The sequence below is a fragment of the Dermacentor variabilis genome, chromosome 6 (assembly GCF_050947875.1).
Source record: "Dermacentor variabilis isolate Ectoservices chromosome 6, ASM5094787v1, whole genome shotgun sequence".
In the NCBI taxonomy this organism is placed as follows: domain Eukaryota; kingdom Metazoa; phylum Arthropoda; class Arachnida; order Ixodida; family Ixodidae; genus Dermacentor; species Dermacentor variabilis.
This window is the reverse complement of record NC_134573.1, coordinates 179,718,686-179,731,088: the sequence shown is the minus strand read 5'-3', so window position 1 is coordinate 179,731,088 and position 12,403 is coordinate 179,718,686. Positions and strand designations below refer to the sequence as shown.

The 12,403-nt window shown below is 46.7% G+C and overlaps 1 long non-coding RNA gene across 2 annotated transcripts in view; it reads left to right on the top strand.

Annotated features, from left to right (window-relative positions):
- Nucleotides 1–10,304, top strand: part of LOC142584457 (uncharacterized) — a 178,128-nt gene extending 167,824 nt beyond the window's left edge. For both annotated transcript variants that reach the window (XR_012828794.1, XR_012828795.1), the window contains one exon: nt 10,026–10,304. This is a non-coding gene — a long non-coding RNA (uncharacterized LOC142584457). The remainder of the gene's footprint in view (nt 1–10,025) is intronic.
- Nucleotides 10,305–12,403: the final 2,099 nt, after the last annotated feature.

The following is a 12,403-nucleotide window of genomic DNA, read 5'->3' as shown; positions in this document are numbered from 1 at the left end:
TATCTATCTATCTATCTATCTATCTATCTATCTATCTATCTATCTATCTATCTATCTATCTATCTATCTATCTATCTATCTATCTATCTATCTATTACGCCGGCCCAGTGGTCCAAGTTGTCTACCTGCTAGGGCCCCTAGGTGTGTGTTCGCAGTCATGATGCCATCGTGGTCATTCTATCGTCCTTATTCCAACCTCGTCGTGACCATCGTCCAGACGACGATGCCAGAATGACCATCGTGGTCATTCTAGCGTCGTCGTCTGACTTCCGTCCTGCCGTCGTCACGCCTTTCACTGCGAACCCAATAAACCAAGTAGTCTAATAGCTTGGGCCACTAGGTATATGCTCGAACTTGTGATGCTGTCTTGGTCATTCTATTGTCGTCATTACAGTTTCGTCACGTGACATTTGTCATGCGTCATCACGCAGTAAACCAGCTTGTCCAGTAGCTGGGTCACTAGGTGTGTTCGTGTAGCTGTGACTCCACTGTGGTAGTTGCGTCGTCGTCATTTGAGCTTCGTCATAACGCTCTCCTCATGTAGTTGCTGTCACGCCTTCGTCGTCATACAGTCGTTGCGCATTCGTTACCACGCCGTCACGATCGTTCCGTCGTCATGCTTCCATCAGCTTCACTTTAGCTTCATCATCCGCTTCTTCTCACGCCGTCGCCGTCGCGCCATCATGATGCATTCCTTGGCACACCATCGTCGTGACGTCGCCGTGGTAATTACATTGTCATCATTCTAGATTCGTCATCTGACTCTCGCCCTACCATCGTGCACCCATCTTTCACGCCGTCCTATTGAACCAAGTTGTTTAATAGCTTTGGCGGCAAGTTGTATACTTGCGGTTGTGATTCCATCGTGGTCGTTCCATGATCGTCATTCTAGCTTCGTCATACGGTTCTCGTCATGCCGTCGTCGTCGTGCCATCATCGTCATACAGAGGTCATCATGCACTGGTTGTACCGTCGTCGTGATGCTGTCGTGGTCGTTTCATTGTCGTCACTCCAGCTTCGTCATCCACCTCTCGTCATGCCACCGTCATCGGGCCATCGACATCACACAGTCGTAATACCATTGCCGTAATGCCGTCGTAGTACTTACCATTGTGGCAATAAAGTCGTCACCCGCCGTGGTTGCTCAGTGGCTATGGTGTTGGGCTGCTGAGCACGAGGTCGCGGGATCGAATCCCGGCCATTGCGGCCGCATTTCGATGGGGGCGAAATGCGAAGACACCCGTGTACTTAGATGCACGTTAAAGAACCCCAGGTGGTCCAAATTTCCGGAGTCCCCCACTACGGCGTGCCTCAATCAAAGTGGTTTTGGCACGTAAAACCCCATAATTAAAAAAATTATTATTAACTAAAGTCGTCGTCACGCCGTCATCGCCCTTATAGTCATCGTGACACCTTTGTCCTCATACTGTCTTCGTGATACCGCCTTCGCCGTCCCATGATGTCATTCCTTCTTAGTAATTCTATCGTCGTCACTGCGTCGTCCTTATATTCGTCATTGCGTGGCGCTCATGGCCGACATTGGCTAGCAATTGCCACAACAACGTGGGCCGAAACTTGACAATAATTTTTGCGCATGTACCCCAAGATACAACATTCTAAGAATGGCCGCTTTATAGATTCTCAATAAACGTGTCAATCAATGAATCAATGAATCAACGAATTCCCGAATTCGTTGTGGCGCTACATTGATTGAGTACCAATTGCATTACGATCGACAGTCATCGTGAGATAGGTCCTCCCGGAATTTCCCAGCGACCCAAGTTGCCTACTAGCTTGGGGCATTACATATGTGCCGGCTGCTGTCTGGCCGAGCAAACAACATGTACCATTGGGCATGTGCCCGAACACACGACTTGCAATGTGCTTTCTGCGGTCTGACAGCTTCGGTCACTGGCGATGTGCCACTTTGCATGTGTCCGAACCGACAGCTTCTGCTCCATAATTACATACCATAAACATAATTATTAAAATACCAGTAATGAATTTCCCATTCTAAACTTACGCATGGATCACCACTTGAATTCTAATCGTATTAACATCGATAATCATCCCCAAAGGATGCGTCCTGCCAGATATTTTTTTTTTTAAATAAAAGGTCTGCACTCTAGGTTCTGAGTAGACTCGTCACCATCGTCACTTAGTTTGCCCCTCACTTTTTCCTTCTTCTGTTCCTCCCAGCGCAGAGTGGCTCTATACAGAAATGCACGTCAAGGCCGTCCCCTGTGCCTTTCTTATCATTAAGCTGCCCTCTCTATGTCTCTTCTGTCTCCAAGCCCATCGTCGCAGCTATTAGAGCAGAGTGCGAGAGAGCAAGCGACGGAATTTTATTTTGAAACTTTATTTGAAAATGTTTCCTGAAATCTCTCTTTTCGTGTTGCACCTGATACCACCGCTGTCGCTCAACAGGCTAAAGAAATTAAATTCTGGGGTTTTACGCGCCAAAACAACGATATGATTATGAGGCACGCCACAGTGCGGGACTACGGATTATTTTTGACCACCCGGCATTCTTCAATGTGCATCTAAGTATAAGCATGCAGCACATTGTATTAAATCCCTATCGGAATGCGGCCGCCGCCGTCGGAATCGCCTCCGCCACCTCGAACTGAACAGAACAACGTCGTTGCCACTATAAGCTACCGTGGCGAGTATCGAGAAATTTGTGTTAGTCTTTTCCTCCCCTTTCCTCCTCCTCCAGAGCAGGGTGGCCAACAGGGCTCAGTCCTGGTTAAATGCCTGCCTTCCATTTATCCGTTTTCCTTTCTTCCTTCCTTGCGTTGCACACAATTTCGTAATGGTAATGACAAGCCGCCAGCAACCACGGGTGTCCTCTCTTTCTCTCTTTTTTTAACGACTGTAAAGAGACAGTTATCAGCTTGTTTCAGAATAAGCCGCGATTCTTCGTTCGTTCGATTGTCAGGTTTTGCTGTCGCACTTCGGTATCACACACGCCGACGTAACGTAAGGAAGACCTTTGACATAGTGAAGCCAGTTTCTGCGCTAACTAGCTGATGGCCCGACAGTGATAAAACCATGATAAGAACGTCAACGGCGGTATGATGATGATGAATCGACCACGATGACGATGAATATTGCGGCATTACGGCGACAATGACGCGATAATGACGCCGACGGCACATAACTGTTATCTTGCACATGTCATCAAAGAGTCACTGGAGTCTGGGGATCTTTTTTTGCGAATCAATATCGAGAGTGATCCCTGAGTTTCTTCGTGCGTCAGGCCGGCTGGCATGGTTTAATTTTGACCGAGAAAGTAGTGCCACCGGAAGCAACAACAATAAATGAATACATAAAATTTGTCGATGCGTATAATGTCGGATTATTGCTAAAGCACAAGGAATTCCTAATGAAATAGCGCATGATGTAAAACGCCTTCCTTATTCTTTTTTTATGTTTCAGTTACTCCGTTCTTGAGCCACTGCGTATGTGCCAACGAGTATGTGCCACCGGCATGTGCACATTTTGGGCTGATCCGCTCTAGCTGTTCGTTAGCGCGTGTCATTTTGCTTGCTACTTGTGCACGTTGCTTGTTACTTGTGCAAAGAGAGGCTGATGCCATGCATCACCTTTGTCAGATTTGGCGCATAGCTAGGCACGCACCTCCAGCATCTATCAATGTCCCTCTCTCAGCAGGATCAATTATCGCTCTCTCTCGCTCTCTCTCACCGAATCCCCTAAAATGAGTATGTGCCAATGTTACCCAAGAGAGAGAGAGAAGCTTTAAAATTATTGATATATCTGTTTTCCTGTTTAAGTTCACTCAAAGCACCATTTCCGTCCTCATCATCAACCCTTCTTTTTTCTCTTGTTACTCACATTCACTCTGTTCCAAGGCTGAGTATAAGGTCCAAACTTTGATTCAGGCCAACTTCTCCGCTTTTCTATTACAATAAATGCCTCTCTCTCACTTCTCTGTGCGCACACCTCTAATGACCATTCTTCTCTCGGCGAGCATCACACGCCGCCTTCATCCTCGTTGCATCGCTGCGTCGAAGCCTCAAAGCGTGCATCCGCCTGATTTACCATTTACGTTTCGGCATACAGCTTGTGAACGGCGCAGTACATAAACACAAGTGATGCACGAGATTATAGCTGTGACCAATGTGGTGCACAAACAAAACATTGTATGAACTTGCACTTTGAATAGGATGAAAATACACACAATTATACGCATCGAAATTAGTGGTTGACTCTAAAGCTTCTAATCACATTCCTACGTGTGCGTTGGACCTGTCCTTCTTTTCGTTCTTATATTTATTTCCTCTGGAAGGTAGTAGGAGAGCGAGCTGGATGCACAGTCATATCATTGGGAAAGAATACAGCCGACATGTTATAAACTTCATGTGAGAAACACAAGGGCCGTGTTTCCGCCGTTTTTTTCCAGTGAGTGGTTCGCGCCTTTATTCACGCCTGCGATGTGTATGCTGCAAACGTGTCTATTGAATGGGACAGGCAAATTTGAGCCTATGTCGTATTTTGTTCCCGGTGAAGTTATTTAACGAAATGTGGCAAGTTGGGCTCAGCTACACTCCTATTGCCCTCCGCTCTGTATATGAAATGGGCCTCGCCTGAAGCAATAGTCACGCAATAAATACGTACTCAATCACCTAGAGTAGGAAGAAGAGAACGCATGCTTTTGTAATTGTGGTATTTGTCTAACGCTAGTGGACAACCGAAAATTGTGCTTTCGTATTGCGCGCGACGCAGGGGCATCCGCCAGTCTTCCGCGAAGCTCGTGGCGATCGTGAAAGGCCTTTCGTGAAAAGAATAGAAAACAGGAGCCGAATTCGGAAGTGCCGGAAGTGCTTTGTGTCATTGGCCAGTTGCCTTTGATGATATTATATGCAGTGTCATCACTGGCTGGAATTGTCTTTTACGGACTATTCTAGTGTAAAAGCTCTTTGTAATACTATCCCAAAAGGTTTTCATGTGACGAGCGCCGCAATCTCTACGTTCTTTTTTTTATGTAACAAAATGCACCGCCTGCAAGGATCAATTGCGTGGTAGTGAATTTTCTCACGCATTGTCTAGAACATTCAACGCGCGCATATATATAAAGAAATTAAAAGAAAAACAGCGCGAAAGGAAAGAAGGGAAACCAGATGAAAAAATATAAAAACTATTAAACATCGAACCCTCATGTTGGAAACCATGCGACAAGAAGCATTTGTAAAGTGGCTAATTAAAGAGGCTATACAACTAAGTACGAGGCGTCCAGTTGTGTTTTATTTTATGCTATATATCGTTTAATCCAGCTCATGCCATGTTCATATTTGTGCATCGCGCACGTTACAGCTTTGATGTCAAGCAATGTTTATGTTTATGCACCACATCGTTCAGAAGCTATGGCGAAACGCAAACACCAGTTCACGCGGATGCACGCTATGCATTGTAGTGCTCGAGTAATGCGCGAGTTTGCCGCTGGTTGGAATATTTGCTTAAATGCATTTCCTTAAATCCCGATTCATACGAAAGAAATACCTGTAGTAAATCTGTCTAAGTACGTAGAAAAAACTATGAGCATGAACACAGAAAGCCACTCTCTGGGCATCATGTTTAAAGGAAACAGCGTAAACGTGGTAAACGTAGGCCGTAGCTGCAAGTGAAGAAAACGAGAAGGAGAGAGTCGCATATGGAGTTCAGGCACACTTCTTAACTAGCAGTTCGTCTTCACTGCGGACTTGCGACGCAACCTTTATTCCGATTAACAAGCCGTCTGCAAGATAGTTATGCTCTTCGGGCGTATACACCTGAACCGAAATATGTTTTTGTACATAAAAAATTAGCGAAACGTGGCCTGGCATCACTCTTGAGACTCGCCTGCGTTCGACACAACAGTACAGCATTCGGTCTGTCGTAGCAGAGTGAACCATCTTGTTCGAGGTGTCTTTAAAACAAAATGAGTTTGGAATCAGCATCAGAAGGCCGAGTACAGCACATTCCGAGGCCACAAGCAAGCATAGAGAGAGAAAGGAAATAAAAGAACAACAAATAAAAGAAAGGACAGAAAGGAAACAATGGAATTTTGACCACGTTGATCATATATAGTTTGCCACCCTACACTGAGGTACGGGAACCTGGAAGGAAAGAAGAAGAGAAAGGAATGATGATTCCTGCTAGCAGGTACACAAACAGCGTTCACAGTGAATTGAAAGGCGGTTGCATACAGAAAAACATACTTTGAATGCTGCTTTAAGTGGACTGTACGGCAAAGCTTTTACAGAAGCAAACATATTGGGACCATGCACTCGGACGTCATCCACGCAGGAAGTCGTCAAGGGCCTGGTACGCGTCATAAAGATCATCGAAGGAAAAGTAAAGTACACAAAGGAGTTCAGCTGAAGCCTGAAATATGGCGTTCGTCGAAGCGCGAAAGAGTTTACACCTTCTATCGCTAACACTCGCCAGACAGCAATCGCTTTGTTTGTTTCTGAATCACGGCCCATTTGCAACACATGCTGGCGATGTTCACTCTTACACGCGCGGTTTAGTTTGCGCTGCACGGAATGCAGAGGGCGAGCCACCGTTACAGCGTACGCGAGGCCTCGTACAAAGCGATGCACACGAGCGTGGCGACGTGCCACAGACGCGCCAGCGCTCTTCGGCTGGGCGGGGATAGGAATCAATCTTTCGGACGGTGCGGGAAGAGGCGGCCGCGGGGGGAGGCAGGACGAGGGGGGAGGGGGGGGGGGGGTGCGCGGTGTACCTGTCTCTGCGGCTTCGAAGAAAGCGAACAGCCAAGCGCGCCATTTCCTCTCATTGTGTGCCGCGGTGCGTTCTGTTTTTAGCCGCAGTACCGCTCGCTGAGACGCGAAGCTCTTTCTTCTTCTACGGGCTGGAAGGCGGGGTGCTCGCAGACGCCACATCAGCATGGCCACGATGACGGGCATGCGCCGTGCTCTGCCTTTGCATACGTCGTCTACACTTAAAACCGCGCAGTGTTTGGGAAACCTGGCAAGCTCATTCGAGTTGGCGAAGGTCCGAAAAAGGGAACTTTTGTTTTCGTGAGCAAGCAATATCGCTAATAGACCAGTGGATTTCGTATTTTGAACTATTATGACTGGTCGTCGGTGAGTGAGTCATATACTATCTTTATGTGTAGTAACAACTTTGTGCATTTCGTTTATAGTCAGCGTACGTCAGCGTCGCAGGTACCCGACACTGCACGATTTTCTACAGCTGATTGCTATTATATATACAGCAGAAAAAAAATTGACGCCATTGTTTCAATTAGGGAGCTAACATGCACCGAGGTAAAAAGACTCACGAGCGTTAAAATTGAAGCTATAGCGCTGGTAAATGTTAGGTGTTGTAACGTGCCGCAAGTCTCACAACTTTTGCATTGATCGGTTGTTTCTCTCTCTCTCTCTCTCTTTTTCTTTTTTGGTCATCTTCTGAGGACTCCATTGTTCCCGATTAGCCATTGTGAACGGTATGCCTTTGTTGGGCATGTTCGCGAAGCAGACGGTGAATAAGTGTCGCCAAAACTTGATCGCTTGTAAACGGCGCGAGTGGTCACCGACACCTCTGTTTCCTGCATACCACGAACTCATTCTTTCGAAACTACAACACTATAATTGTAGTGCTTAAAAGTTCCTTTCAATGAGGCAATAAATATAATGTTTAGATACGATCAAAAAAGTTGAGGGCTGCAAGAGCAAAACCAGCCTAACGCAACCGATCATGTTGTTAATTCACTTTGCATAGTGCTGAATAACGCAAAAATATGACGATCTTTAACAGCTTAGACTTCTAAAACACCGGCTTGGTTTCAGGCCCAAATAAAGCTGTCGAAGGTGTCCTGACATCAGCAAAATGAGGGATTTTTATTTATTTATTTATTTATTTATTTATTTATTTATTTATTTATTTATTTATTTATTTATTTGCTATTCCGTGGCTTATGTGTTTATGGACACAGTGGTGTCTATGAACCGCAAGCCCAGACTTCAGACATTATTTGCAGAGATGGTTTTGTTTACACTGCAAGGAGAACAAGTCAAATGTCGTGCTGCGCTGACAGGATTCTGGCACAGTAAAGGTAAATTTGAACAAATTACCCCTAAATACACACCTGTCGAGGCTTCTAGAGAGTAAATACTTTCGTCAAAGTCACAATCAGCATGTTAGCTTTGTGTAACTTTCGCGATGGCATTTCTTAGTGTCGCCATAATTTCCTTGACTCAAGTTTCGTATTCCTCATTCTCTAGTGGGCATCGCTTCTTTCGTACTTTTCGACCCTCCTCCAGTAGTCTCAGCTTTCTTCGTTCGAAAGGGATGAGCCACGCCAGCCGTCTAAATGTGCCGTGCATAAACGTGGGCGCGGCACTTTAGGAGCTCCAGCCGCAGCATTTCTGCATATAATTAACGAGGCGCGTGCCGCACCACATCCTGCTCGCCACCCACCCGATAGGATTGCCCGTTCGTTTTTCTTTCATCCGGCGAACGCACTCGGGACGTGGCGCGCACGCTGACCCCTTAAGACTTGACGAGCGCCGAGGGTCATTAGCATGTTGTCCAACGGGGGCCGAAGAGGCAGGCACCACTGAAAGGAAAAGCGGCGCCGACCTTCGTTCACAACTGTACGCTTGCCGTGGCTATGTGCCGCGGCGGGGCACTTGTTATACCGCGAGTGTAAGCAACGCTGTGTGGTCTGGCGCTCTGCTTCAGCAAACGACAGAGTTCGTCGAAGTGGAAACTGAATAACGCACGGCCGGTGGGCAGCACCATGGCTGAGGACGGCGTAGCAGCATAGGCCACCTACGATGAATGCATTCGCTCGCCCCCGCTCTGCGTGCACTTTTTGTTTGAAAAGTACGCTTGCGTCGCGACGGTGTTCCAAACTGGGTCGGACTGGTTCCTGGTAGCCGTGCCTCAAGCAAGGACGGAGAGACCCGTGTACTCAAGAGCAGATATTTTTGCCACGGTGTGTCGTACAAGTGCCACTTCGCGTACTTGCTCAGCAGATGTGACTCCTTCACGTTAGACGCTTGTTTTTCTTCTCAGTGTACAAATGGAAGCCAACTGCCAGAAAAATACTCCTGTCAGTGCGAGTCGTCATTGCGTGTGGTCTTTTAAAAACAGCCGATGATATCTTGTGTATGAAAAGTACATAAGTACCGTGAAAAACTCCGCGCTCACTTCAACTTTCTGTAGAGTACTGAATTCGGTACATAGATAAGGCAACAAACCTGCCTTAGAATAAATATTCCGAGACTTCGAGTGCATTCTATTCTCCGGTGTCTGAAGAAAGCAAATGGCATTCATTTATACCGATGGACCACCAACGCATTAAATACGCGCTGTTTTCTTTGCATAGTATTTGCATAGCAATGCATGCCTTAGCTGCCACACTGTCACATGATAGTAGGAGAACTAGTTGCAGTTGATCAAATTGAAGTATATCGATATATGTACAATAGCATGTGCGTTTAGAAAAACAAAGCACCTACAGAATGAGGAACTCCCGCTTAATGTGACTTGGAGATGCCTCTGTGGCCATATCAAACTGCTCCGTCCTGGAAGCATAAGTGGCTGCGATAGCACTCGCCATACAACACGGGAATGCTATCAACCAATCCCTTCATATTATCACCGACTCGCAGCGGCTTGTCGGTTCCTCCTAGCAGGAAGAATCCATAAAATACTGCTCCACCTTGTTCAAAGCAGCCCAGGATCAAACACTCACGTTAAACACCAGATCACTTGGACCCCCGCACACTCTGGGTTGGAAGGGAACGAGATAGCTGACGGTCTAGCTCGAGGTAACACTAGCCGAGCGGATAAAAACACAATCTCCCCCGACCACTCACTACTTCAACCAATGTCAACAGTACATAATATTATGCTCCATCATCAACGCCTCATGCGCCAGTTCCTACCACCACCACATAGACAACTTACTGCGCAGGAAGCCCGCGACTGGAGACAACTCCAGACGGACACTTTCCCCAACCTGCATAAATATCACATTCTGTTTCCAGAACGCTTCAGACCTACCTGCCCATGGTGCGACGGTCACCCCACCGCCTTCCATGTTACGTGGGGGTGCACAGGGACAAACTCATACACTTACGAACACTTCAAACGAAGGAGCAGTGGGAGGCCTCTCTGCCCAGCTCGGACCTGACAACCCAGCGCAGCCTGGTACAGCAGGCAAGGGCAGCAGCACAGGCCACAGTGGCTCTGAAATGAGTTCTCCATCCGCCGTCCAAGTCTTCGACAACTACTTCTTTCCCTTCGAAATAAATGTTTCTACTATACTACTACTCTCTGACCAGTCGCAATAAAGCTAAGCTCAGCATGGGCAAATTACAGTGTTCTCAATAAACTTAAACAAAATAGATAGTAACATGTAATTATATAGCTTACATATAGTTAAGTAAAATACAGGAAAACAAGGGCAACATTCAGCCAGGGAGCTGAAACTCTGGTCCAGGGGGCTGTACATAAAGCTTAGCAGCGCTGTGTTGTGGGAACCACTAGTCACATTTTCTCTTTCTTATTGATGAGCGCTTGATGGCCATTTGGCCACCCAAGGAAACCATAACCCTTACTCTTGCTGTGGGAAACCGCTCGATCAGTAGCAAAGAAACTATTATAATAATAGGCTTGTTATTGATCGAATAAGCAACTAATTATTCTATGAAGTGATAACAACGAATTGGCTCAGAAATCGCAGGCTAAACACGGCGTTGTATTCGCCCGATTTCCTTATCACCTTCGAGTGGCTACATTAAGTACCAGGTGTCCCTCAGGGCACAAACTCCAAGCATGCCTCATCTTTCGATATTTTATGTTACCGCTCTCGCATCTCAGTGTACGAGTAACCGCTAATTATCTGCGTATTCTCACGCCGTATCAGTGAGGATCTTGCTATCAGTAACTCTCGCACAGTGAATGAAGTAGGAACGAACTGCTTGTTTTGGTATTACTATCTCCTTCCTCGTCTATAACCCGCAACAATTAGTCACCATGGTCTTTCATTGTTGTTATAAGCTGGTTACAGCAAAGCTATCTCAAGACCGGCCACTTATTTCTGTAACAGTGGAAGTGAGGACGCCAGCCGCATCTAATGGTACAGTATTCACAACGCTTTTTGTTTGTAAGGGATGTTTGCTATTAGTCGGCCTCCTTCGCTAACAATATGTCACCTGCGCCTCATATTCTCTGTTCGTGAGAGTAGATACCAGCCATTCGCGATGTTGGACAAATTGTTATCGAAAGTGTACGGCCAATGGAGAGGAGCACTGAAGAACGAAAAGCTACGTGAATTCCTTCACTTTTTCCTAATTCTTTCGGCACATAGACGTAAAAGAAGCGCAAGCATATGATCGATTTGAAACTGCGAACTTATATCATCATTTCACACGACTGAGTGGCTACTGCCAACCAGTATTAGCAGAGTCGTCGGTTCGATCCAAGTTATCTCTTGAAGGGCGTCGATTGCCGAGGCTTCTTTTCCACGCCATTATATCGTACATACGTGTAGTAAAATAGGGTTATCAGACACAGTCAGACAGCACGAACCAGTTCACAACGCACAGCGCCGGGTTACATCGCCGCCAAAACTAATGAACGTCGCAGATAACAACTGACCGGGCCATTACAGATTTATCGCTCAACTTTGAGACCCACATGGTGATCGGAACCTGCGGAGCGCGTGTTATACTGCCACCCACAGCAGAGCTTACTCGGCGTGTGGAGCGCCTTATCTCAAAGCCACGCTGTGTGGAGTAGAAATGTGGTGTCGAGGTGCGGAGTCGCAGAAACAAAGCGGCGCTCGCGACACTTCCATGCACGTTTACCTGCTGTGCTGTGGGAAAAGAATGGCGCTTCTATTCCTTTGAAACTACGCAACTGCGCTGGAAATTAGAGCAACTGTGGACCAATCATGGCAGCGCTCATCCTGGTGCACGGTGATGGCACAGAATAGGTTCAGGAAATTGCAGGCAGTAAAGAATACAGCTGTAGAAAAGCCATACCCGACGCTGAGCTTAACTTTGTCTTGGAACTTTTTAACCACTGCGCAGAACCGCAGTTACACGGGATGTACCCCCTCTATCGGGTTCACATGAGATAAACGCGGGAGCTCGATGGGATGTACCCGCAAGGTACCAAGGTGGAACTAAGCCTTTGCAGTGTCTGTTCTTCTCTTGTACGTGTATTTCTTGCGTCCTACCCTAACCGTGAACCCGCAATGAAGAATCATGTCTTTTTGCATTCATAAGAGAGACCGGTTTGCTGGACGTGCGGTAACATACACCATCGGCAACGCAAAAGGCGCTCAGCCGAAGCCATTGCCTGCTTCGACCACCAGGCTAAACCCACCTGTTACTATAATCGACCATCAGCACTACCA